Genomic DNA, 10,119 nt, shown 5'->3' with positions numbered 1-10,119 from the left:
CCCCAGCCACTCACACAACAGAGAGCAACAGAAATACTGCACACCAAACCACCAGTGCTGTGCTGCTGAGGAACGTCTTGATACAACCACATCAAAATCCTCCAGCCTCCCTCAAAGGCATCTCTGCTTACAACAGACACAGACAAAAGCCTGGAAATCCTCCTCCATATGCGCTTTTACATGGCCTTATTGCTACGTATATTTTAATACTTCACATTCATGTGCTCGGCTTAACATCAAGTATAATTTTCATATAAGCATTGTTGCTCCTCTTCTACTCTTATGAGGGAGAATGTGATGTGTGTGCTTCTGTGTGAGAGACAGCAGGCCAGAAACGTGTTCTTCCATTTGGAGGGAAGAGTAATAATTTAAGATCATTAATATCTAGAAGAGTTTTGTCTTCAGTCTGTGAGCTACTCCCCCAAAATGCATCTACATTGGCAGTTATGACTGAGGCGAAGGATCACATGCTTTTAGCCACCTAAGCAATTGTCATGGTTTAACCCCAGCCGGCAACTAGGACTACACAGCCCCTCACTCACTCCCCCACTTGGGATGGGGAAGACAATCAGAAAAGTAAAAGTGACAAAACTCATGGGTTGAGATAAAGACAGTCTCATGAGTAAAGCAAAAGCTGCACATACAAGCAAAGCAAAATAAAGAATCCATTCACTGCTTCCCATTGGCAGGCAGGTGTTCAGCCACCATCTCCAGGAAAGCAGGGCTCCATCATGTGTGGTTTCTTGGGCCCCCCCGGGCCCTTCCTTCTTCTTCCCCCAGCTTTATATACTGAGCACGTTGTCACATGGTATGGAATAGCCCTTTGGTCAGTTGGGGTCAGCTGTCCTGGCTGTGTCTCCTCCCAACTTTTTGTGTACCCCCAGCCTACTTGCTGGTGGGGTGGTGTGAGGAGCAGAAAAGGCCTTGACTGCTTAGCAACAACCAAAACCAGCAGGGCACTATCAACACTATTTCCCATCCCAAATCCAAAACATAGCACTATACCAGCTGCTAGTAAAAAAGTTAACTCTATGCCAACTGAAACCATGACAGCAGCCTTCCCTGCATCCGCATCTTGCTTGTCAGCACCAGCTTCCATGTCTTTTTCCTTAATCCTCCAGCCATCCCTGTCTATGAATTGACTTTATTCATTAAGTCTTATCTCTTGCTACGGACAGCAAAGACAGAAGGTATAGTGCCATGTGGGACTGCTGCTCACCACTACTGATACTTGCAAGCTGCAGCAGCCAGATGAACCAAGTATATCACATAACTTCAGAAAAGCTTCTGGAGTCAGATTGGATGGCTGCTGAGGCTTCTACTTAGGGCATTTCTTTATAGGCATCTACCAAGTTGGGGCTTGAACTGACACTCAAGTTTTCTGTAATTATCAGACATTATTCTTATCTTTTCTGTGCATCTATTCTCCAGCTGGCAAATGGGGCTAACTGAAGTTCTCAACTCTCTCAACTTGAGAGGCTTTATTTACCCTTGTGGTAAAAGGCTTCATAGTGCCCCAGGAACAGTATTGTTAACTCCAGCCAACATCCCAGAGCAGCGCCATTTACAGTTTCCAGGCCAGGCCACGGAGCAGCTGAGAAATCACGACTGAGACCCTGAGTTTGAGTATGGGAAGCCAGTGTAGAGAGCAGGAATTAGTCTGACATGCATGTGGGTGTTTTGAGCTATTAAGGACACACACTGCAGAGTTCTTTAGCAGTCATGTTTCCTGAGGACTTGTGGCATCATGCCAAGTATACAGTACCCCTGCAGTTCTGAGAGCAGGTTATGTTCCAGAATGCTTTCCTCTGCCTCCAGATCTCTTTTCCAGCCAAAATGGGAAATGGGTGTCTCTGGGCATCTTTCCAGAAGCCTCTGAACCGATGCACCCATGCAGCAGAACTCAACTGGTACATGTTCATGTCCTTTTCACCTTGGTATTTGCACTGCATAAAGTATTTGCCCTACTTTGCCACTCCTTTGGATGTCCACTGGCCTTTTGTCTCGTTACCAAAGCAGCAAGTACCTAAGTAGGAACAAAACTGTGTTAAAGTCTGACAGATCAATAGTATCTGCCAGATACTATAGATTCAGGCTTCTTAACAATCAATACTGTTATTAAAAGTGTTAAGATCTATAGGTAGGTGTCCCTTCTGAAGTTACACCACCGAGCTGAAATTTAACCCTTCTTCACATTTCCAAAACTCAATCAGTCTGTCACTGAAACAGCGGAATAAAATCACCAGGTCTCGATCTGTTCCTGTTTCTATTTAAAGGTGATAAACAGTTGATTTTGTGTAAGATCTCATCAGCGTTCCTTAGTCAGCATGATTGTCCTGGCATTCTGACAAACTGAGCAAGTAAGGTTATTTAGGAACTCAGAGCTAGGATGGATGGAGAGGGAAAGCAGACAATATGCTGCCACCTTTTGGTTATAGAAATGAGAACAGGTATTACCTGGAAAGATCTAGCTAATGGAAATTAAAAGACATCTACGCTTTTTCTGTGTAATAAAACAATCTGAAAGTCCACATAGTGCGAGATGCATCCCTTCATGTTCTAAACTGTTGCTATAAGCTTAGCTCACATATTTCACATTTGTTCAGTCTTGTTCTGGCTAATTAATAATTATCAATCATTAATTAATAATGTCTCTCATTTAAAACATGTAGGGTTGAGTTCACTCACCTAAAACTAATGCTTTGCATCACTAAACTGATTTGAGGAACACTGCTGCAGAAATAGGAGGTACAAGATCTCGGGAATTAGTAGCTTGTACAAGTAAGTTACTGCATGTCATAACTCCTGTTTGACTATTGGTACGGACATGCAAAATTAAGGCAGCCTGACACTTTTATTACTAGGTTCATTACCAGTATGATCAGCACATTACAACTTTTAACCTTAACTGTTTGAGAGAGATTTTCTGCGCTGGCTGACTGCTGAGGACATGAAGGTATTTTGTTTGCTTGTTTATTAAAACGTTCGTTCAGCTGTCTATGAGAATAAAAGATGGAAGAATGCCCGTCTTAATAAAAAAAATGCAAGATTTTTTTGTTAAAAATTTGTGCACCTTCTAGTTTGATGAAGAGCCTCGAAATTTAACAGAGGAGCTATCTGTATCAGGGATATGCTTCTCACTGCTCCTATGAGTCACTGCACAAATTCGGGCCAAGCGATAAGCCTTTGAAAATCTCAGTTCAAATATGTTCTGTAAAGACTTATGGGAGCTTGTGAGTTCAAGTCCATGAATGTTCTGTCACTCTCAGCTCCCATGTGCCACAGGATCTTTACATTTACTGCGCATACAGATTCACTGAATCTGTCAAACACTTGATCTGCTGTTTCTCAATGCTGGCACTGAGTTCTCAATCTCTTCTGCTGGTATATGGGTAATGTAAAGGGGGATCCTGTCTGCCTGTACTGCAGAAGGGGCAGGGATTCTCCAAGCACCATTAGAGGAGTGTTGGTAGGTCTGTATTGCCCTATACCAGTGACACGTTGGTCCTTGAGGCCTGAAGCCCTTGACAGTCTGCAAGATCCAGCTCTGGGAGTACATGATGGGGTGTTGAAGATCCCTCAGGTGGAACACCAGGACCATATATCCTAAGGGTGTCTGGCTGTGAGATCACCTTACAGGACACTGCTCGTGCAACCTGTGTAGACTGCACTTTGGTGCACCTCCCAGCTGGAGTAGCCCCAGTTACTCAACCATGAGCAAAGCTGTGCAGCAGACCTGAACTAGGCCCTTATGCCACATCAAGCCGTTGTTACACTTTACACATGGGTGCTTATGCAAAATGTCCCTGTCTCAGGAAAGACTTGCATACCTATAATATATTAACGGTGCCACCCTACACTGTCTTCTGTACCACAGTCCAAAAGCTGGGAGTTAGAGACCACCCTTGTACCTTGAGGAGTTCGAGGCTCTCCTAGAACTATTCCTAGGCCATTTGGAATAGTATCCAGAGGACCACAGATACAAGAATACCACTAAAAATTATCTTTTTCATGCACTGATCACTCACTGACGGTTCCAGCAGAGGCACTCAACAGCTTCATAGACACTGTCATATAAAGATCAAGAAGCTGAAGGAGACCTACAAGAAGGCTGTTGGTAGGAATTTTGAGGCAAAACAACGCCCACCTATGTATTATCACTTTTTCAGGGGGTTTAGCTCCATCACCCATCAGGAAAAGGAAGAGAGGAATTGATTTTATCTTGCTCTTTTTAAGGAAGGATGTGGTGCATTGATTTACCGTGCATTGCTTAACCTCTCCAGGTTGAGGGCATCCTGCTATCTTTGATGATCACACCATTAACAATCTGGGTCAGTGGTGGGAAACAGCAAGACACATGCTTCCAAAGATAAATGAGGCTGCCTTTTCCTACCAGTAAATCCCCTTACACCTCTTGGCAACCAGAATTCCTTCTCCCCATCTCAGCACTCATCTTCCACACACCTCATGAACTGCTTTTTACCGATCTTCCTGGGGCAGATTTTTTTATCCATTTACCCTACGCACTCAGCACCAGCACAGACAGGCAGTTGCCCGAAGCAGTCACTGAAGCCCCATCAGGTTAGAGAGGCAGGGATATAGCTGGATCATCAGGCCTGCTAGAAATACTCCCAGGGCTGTTTGGTTTTTTTTTTACTTTTCTCTCCCTTTGCAACTTTTCCATCGTTTTTAGGGGAGCATATCTAGCTTGTTGGTATAGAGGTGTATCTAGCTACTCAGTGCACAGAATGGACCGTGGTATGGAGATAAGTCAGGATTGTGTAATGAATCAGATCTTGTCCACAGAATCCTGGCTCTTTTGTTGCAGAAAGTGAACACAATGATTGCAGTAAGAAAAATAAGTGGCTGCTGGCTAAGGCGTTTGTATGCTGCTCAGAAGGACTGGATTCTATTTTTGTCTTTCGCACAGACTACTAAATTAGCCACTTAAAAACCCATTTTTCATGGGTGGCCATGAACTGGGTGCAGGGTTTTGTTGAATTCTAACCTTGTGCTTTTATGGCTAAAAATGTATCTGCAATGTAATGTAATTAGCTGTAATGCTATCTTGTCCTTACTTTATAAGGGTGTTATCAAAATACATTGAATTCTGTTCATCAAACTCTCAGCTCCCACACTGTTGTATATCACTGAAAAGTCCATAACAGAATTACTAACTCTGTCTTCAGAGCAGTATTTGAACAGTAAACAGTAAGGCATGGAGTCCCACATCAAGCATCAAAGAGAGAACAAACTATTGAATAGTTGCTCGTTCCTCATTAAGTGACTACCATCCTTTCTGTGCACTGAATGGGCTCATGTCATTAATCATTGCAATCAAACACAAGGGGAGGCAAATCAAAGTTCTGCAAATAACATGAATCCTGGCATTTTCTAACTTCAGAATGCTTGACTTTGTAGCCTTAAAAGCTTTCATATGATTTTTGTGTGGAATTTAAAATACATTATGTAAAACAAAGAAGTACGAACCATAAAAGGAATCTCTGTAGATTAAAAGTGCATCAAGACTGAAATTTCTGAGACTTTAACCCTGATTATTGTGGATTAGTTTAAACCTATACATTTATCAGAGTAAGCTTTATCATAATATCAGAATTGTAAAAGGGTCCACAGAGTTTTAAACTAGTTGTACTAAGCTGCTGTCAAACAGTAATGCGGCAGTGCAACTCTGTGTATAAACAGACTTAAGATAATAATATGAGAGACATTTTAAAAGATAGTGAAAGTGTAAATTAATATAGAATATTTTGCTATTTAGCTAATTATTCCCTTTGGAACACTACACTGATGAAATTATGCCTGTAGCTAACATATTTGAGCATCTGTGTCCCATGCTTCAGTGCATAAAGTTGACGCACTTGGTCCTGGGTCTGTGGCACTGCAGTGGCTTGGTCTTTTAGCTCCTTTCATCAGGATTTGGGTTGTTTGAGCTGTCAGTAAGAGATCCTGCCTCATAAATTCAAGATGTAGGAGGTAAAACACAATCCCAATACATCAGCCAAGAGGATAGGAACACACCATTAGAACACTAAGAATTTTCATGTTTATGGTTTTACACAAAAGACCTCTTTCTATACCCACCTTTATCTGTCCTTGTACCTCACATAACTGCCAGAAATATATTTTCCAAAGACCTTTAACCAAATTTACTCAAAGATGCAACAATCCTGCCATCTCTGCATGTGACTGAATTGCCCTCTTCTGATCTTCCTCCCTGGATTCCTGCAAGCTCTTCTGAAAAGCTGGTTCTGGAATAAGTATTGTAAAGGTTTGTGTGTGAATTACCAGGACTTTTAGCATTTCATCTGTGAACACTTTAACAGTGAAAAAGCAAATAGCGAATGACAGTAAACCAAAAAAAAAAAACGTAAATCCACCATTGTTTTCATGTTCATCACCAGCCCATGCTTGGCTGGTATCAGCTTTCCCTTTGCTTGCTCATTCCCTGTTGGGTACTTTCCTGCCATGTTGTCAAATGTGCAAAGAACTGGTTTATCCCTGCCTCACCAGCATCAGCGTTTTACCATGTTATTCCCCCAGTTACTGTGGAAAGGTTCTGTGTAGCCTGCAGGTTAGAGCTGTGGTATTTCGATTTCAGTTGCAAGGCTTACATTTTAAGTGCTAGTATTAAATGTAGATCCTTACAAGGTATCTGGCAACTTTGCGTTTGGCAGTTTGCAAAGCAGCTGGGTACCTAGTTCAATGGTGGAGTTACTTTCCTTGTTCTGTATCGCTTGATATGTAATTAGGATACAATTGCACTACCGGGCTTTCCACATGTCAGTGTACAATCTATTCCATCTAGTCACAGTAAATTACACACTCATCATTATCCTATGAAACAGCATAGTACTAGTGAGTCAATTATACCTTAAGGTCAGATTGCTCTGTCTTCAGTGTCTTCCTATTATGTCTGATCTTCTTGCCATTAAGCTCAATGATGGCCTCCTATTGATTTAAAAAAGATTTGAAGAGATTTTAAGAAATAATGTGAAAACAGCTATAATTAACTTTTTCCAAAACATTTACTGAAATAAAAAATATTCTTTGTAATTACTGGGGGTTTTAAATTTCATCCTTGTTTTTCTCTTCCCTGTTCTGGTCTTCTCACTCCCTTCCTCCATCAGTTTGAAAACCGAAGTCCATAATGTCACCTTTGAAAAGGGCTTTGAGAGCTATAGATCAAAAACTCTTCTACGTGTGTCAATACAATTCATTTCAAAACATCTTCTGATTCGAAGAACAAGCTAATTTGACTGAACAAGCTAATTTACATCACCCCACAGTGAAAAAGGGATTAACAGATTAAGATGGATTTAAACATCTCCCTCATTAATACAACTGAAAATTGGGAAGAGTACAACATTATTTTTAACTCCAGCTTTCTCCTCCTTGGTTTAGCCCAGCTAAATTTCAGAAAAGGAAAAATGTAGAGTAAAAATCACCCATCAGATGCTGGAGAATTGAGTTAAAGATCTACCTCATCTACGTTCTTACCTGGCCCTAAGCATATAATTTCATCTATGCTGGTCCTTAGCTCCCTTTTTGTTAAACAGGGTAACACGTGTACGAATCTCATAAAACTGTGAGAATCCTTTTTATCAGGGACTGAGTCAGTAAAATTCAATGGCAATTAGAACCATACCAACAGATACAAATAGTTCATGTAAACCAAATTTATGCCTTCTGAAGCTTACTGTAAATGTGTCCATCAGGACATCACCTCAGTTACTATAATATAACAAACGTCTTACTAAATTGTAATAATAATTTTTTTAAAGCAAGAAAATTCTCAGCACATTAGAGTGAAACAAATAATACTAATCCAAAATCCATGGAAAAGTAAAATTTTTTAAAGTTAATTTACAGGGTTTATAATGAACATGCAATATCAGTTTGTACTGAGAGTAGCAATGTCTCAGTAAATCATAAACAATCACATACTCAATACTGTAAGTTTGCCTGCAAAAACTGCAACCTTGTAAGTTATTATTACAGTTCTGGAGGCAATCCAGCCATGATGAGAAAATCTGTGCTGAAAAATAAAGTTTGTACAGATAGGTAATACGTTTTATTAGACGAAAATAGACCAAATATAAGGACTGTGGGCCTGAAAGCTTGCTTATTTTTTCCAATTATACCTAACAAAATATAATGATGTCTTCCTACAAGCCTAACATTTCTTATAGACTACAAAAGTGTTACTTTAAAATAAAGCATTTACAAGAAACGGTTGACTATGATTGATAAATATTAACAAACAAATGGACATATGAGATGACATAACACATGTCTGTTTGGAACCCTTCCTTTGCCAATAAAGCCTGAGATAACTTATTACTGAAAAAGATTAGAAGATTTCTAATAATTTTCACTGGTCCCTACATAGTTCTAAAACTGTGTAAAGCTAGTAATTTTCCTCTGCTTATTTCGATTTTTCTCATTGTAATGAAAAGAACAAAAAAAAAAACTTTAAAGAGCCATTGTAAAAACATAACAATGGGTGGAGAAAATTCACTGGCATGAAAAAACATGAAAAGCTTTTAGTTCATTTTATCTTTAAGTGACTATAGTTCAAGTTCATTGTACCCCTTAAACATGAGAGATGTTTTGATTTCAGCCAGACTCTTCAGTTATGCATATCTTGTCACGCTTTTTTGGAGGTTTCTGTATTTTTTTTCCACTATAATCTGTATTTTTCAAAAAGACTCCAGTTCTCAAAGCAGTATCTAAACTAACACTAGAGATCTTCATTGCTAGGCACTAACTGACATTTACTGTTCATTCAGACAAGCTGGAAAGCATGTATGCATTTGAAATTTATTGTGGGTGAATTTGTATCATTTTAGGATTAATGATTAACATCCAAATTTTTTTTTTTTTTTTTTTTTGTGAACTCTCCAGCTTTATATGCACTACTGTTAGAACTTCCTTGGAAAAAGTATTACTCAAACAACGCCCATCTGCCCAAGCATATCTTAGTGAAACACTATCCTGAAGCCATTGTTCTGCAACTACTAAGTGGTTCCACTGATAAAAAAAACCTGATTTTGCTGGCTACCTGGATTGTCCTTTCTATCACACTTACCAATTGCCTCTACAGCCTCAACTACTGGTGTTCCAGCTTCCAACACATTCCCATACCAGCAGACTTGTGTCTGTTCAGCCAAGCCTCAAGTGTCAGTGTGGTCTGGTACTTAGCTCCTGATTTTATTGTCCTCGGAAAGGAGTACATGCTGTCCCATTGGAATTCAGCCCAACAAACTGCACAAATACAGAAGCAAATATCAACAAATGAAGGAAACAATTGGAACATAGGGAAATACTGCTATAAGCAATCTCTCTTCTGATTATAAGAGTAAGAATTACATCAGCAGTAACTCTGGAAAGCTCACTGGGTCAGCAGCTACCATTAAAAGTAGGAAATTTTGTCTGTGGGAGTTATCAACTTGTAAATTCAAGTACTTCTGTCTTGGGTCGCTACCAATGTTGGTACGGACCAGGACCCAGAGCAAGCAGAGATGAACTGTGAAATCCAGGTTCTCCATTGACTCATAAATATGGAAAGAGATTCAGGCCCGGATACCTACCACTCCTAAAACACACCTAGAACATCCAGGTGTATCACACGTGGAGTCTCTCAAACAGTGGAATAAGGTATGTACAATACAATATGACTTTATGGTAAGTCTTAGATACCATAATACCTGTCTGGATATTTTAGCGTGTCCGTTTTCTGCCTCCTAGGCTTTTAAATCTTCTCCAAGTGTTCAGTGTGGGATCTGTGCCAAAAAGAATTACAAATTCTCAGTTCTCTTCTACTTTAATTCATACAGCGACACAAAATTGGTCTTTTTTGAGAAAGCATAGGCTCGGCCACCAGTCTGTCAGATGGTTTGAAAACTGACTGGACTGCCAAGCTCAACTGGTAAAGACGAATGGTTGACATGTAGCTAGTGAAGAACATAGTGCTCAGCATCTTGATCAGAGGCCCAGTTGCTGGCACAGAATGCACCCTGAGCAAATTTATGGACACCAAATTAAGGAGTGGCTGACATGAGGACTGGCAGAACTTAATCCAGAGAGATCTCAATAAAT

This window comes from Charadrius vociferus, unplaced genomic scaffold (genome assembly GCF_000708025.1).
Source record: "Charadrius vociferus isolate BGI_N301 unplaced genomic scaffold, ASM70802v2 scaffold213, whole genome shotgun sequence".
NCBI classification, from domain to species: Eukaryota; Metazoa; Chordata; class Aves; order Charadriiformes; family Charadriidae; genus Charadrius; species Charadrius vociferus.
The sequence above is the reverse complement of the archived record's forward strand: the minus strand, read 5'-3'. Positions refer to the sequence as shown.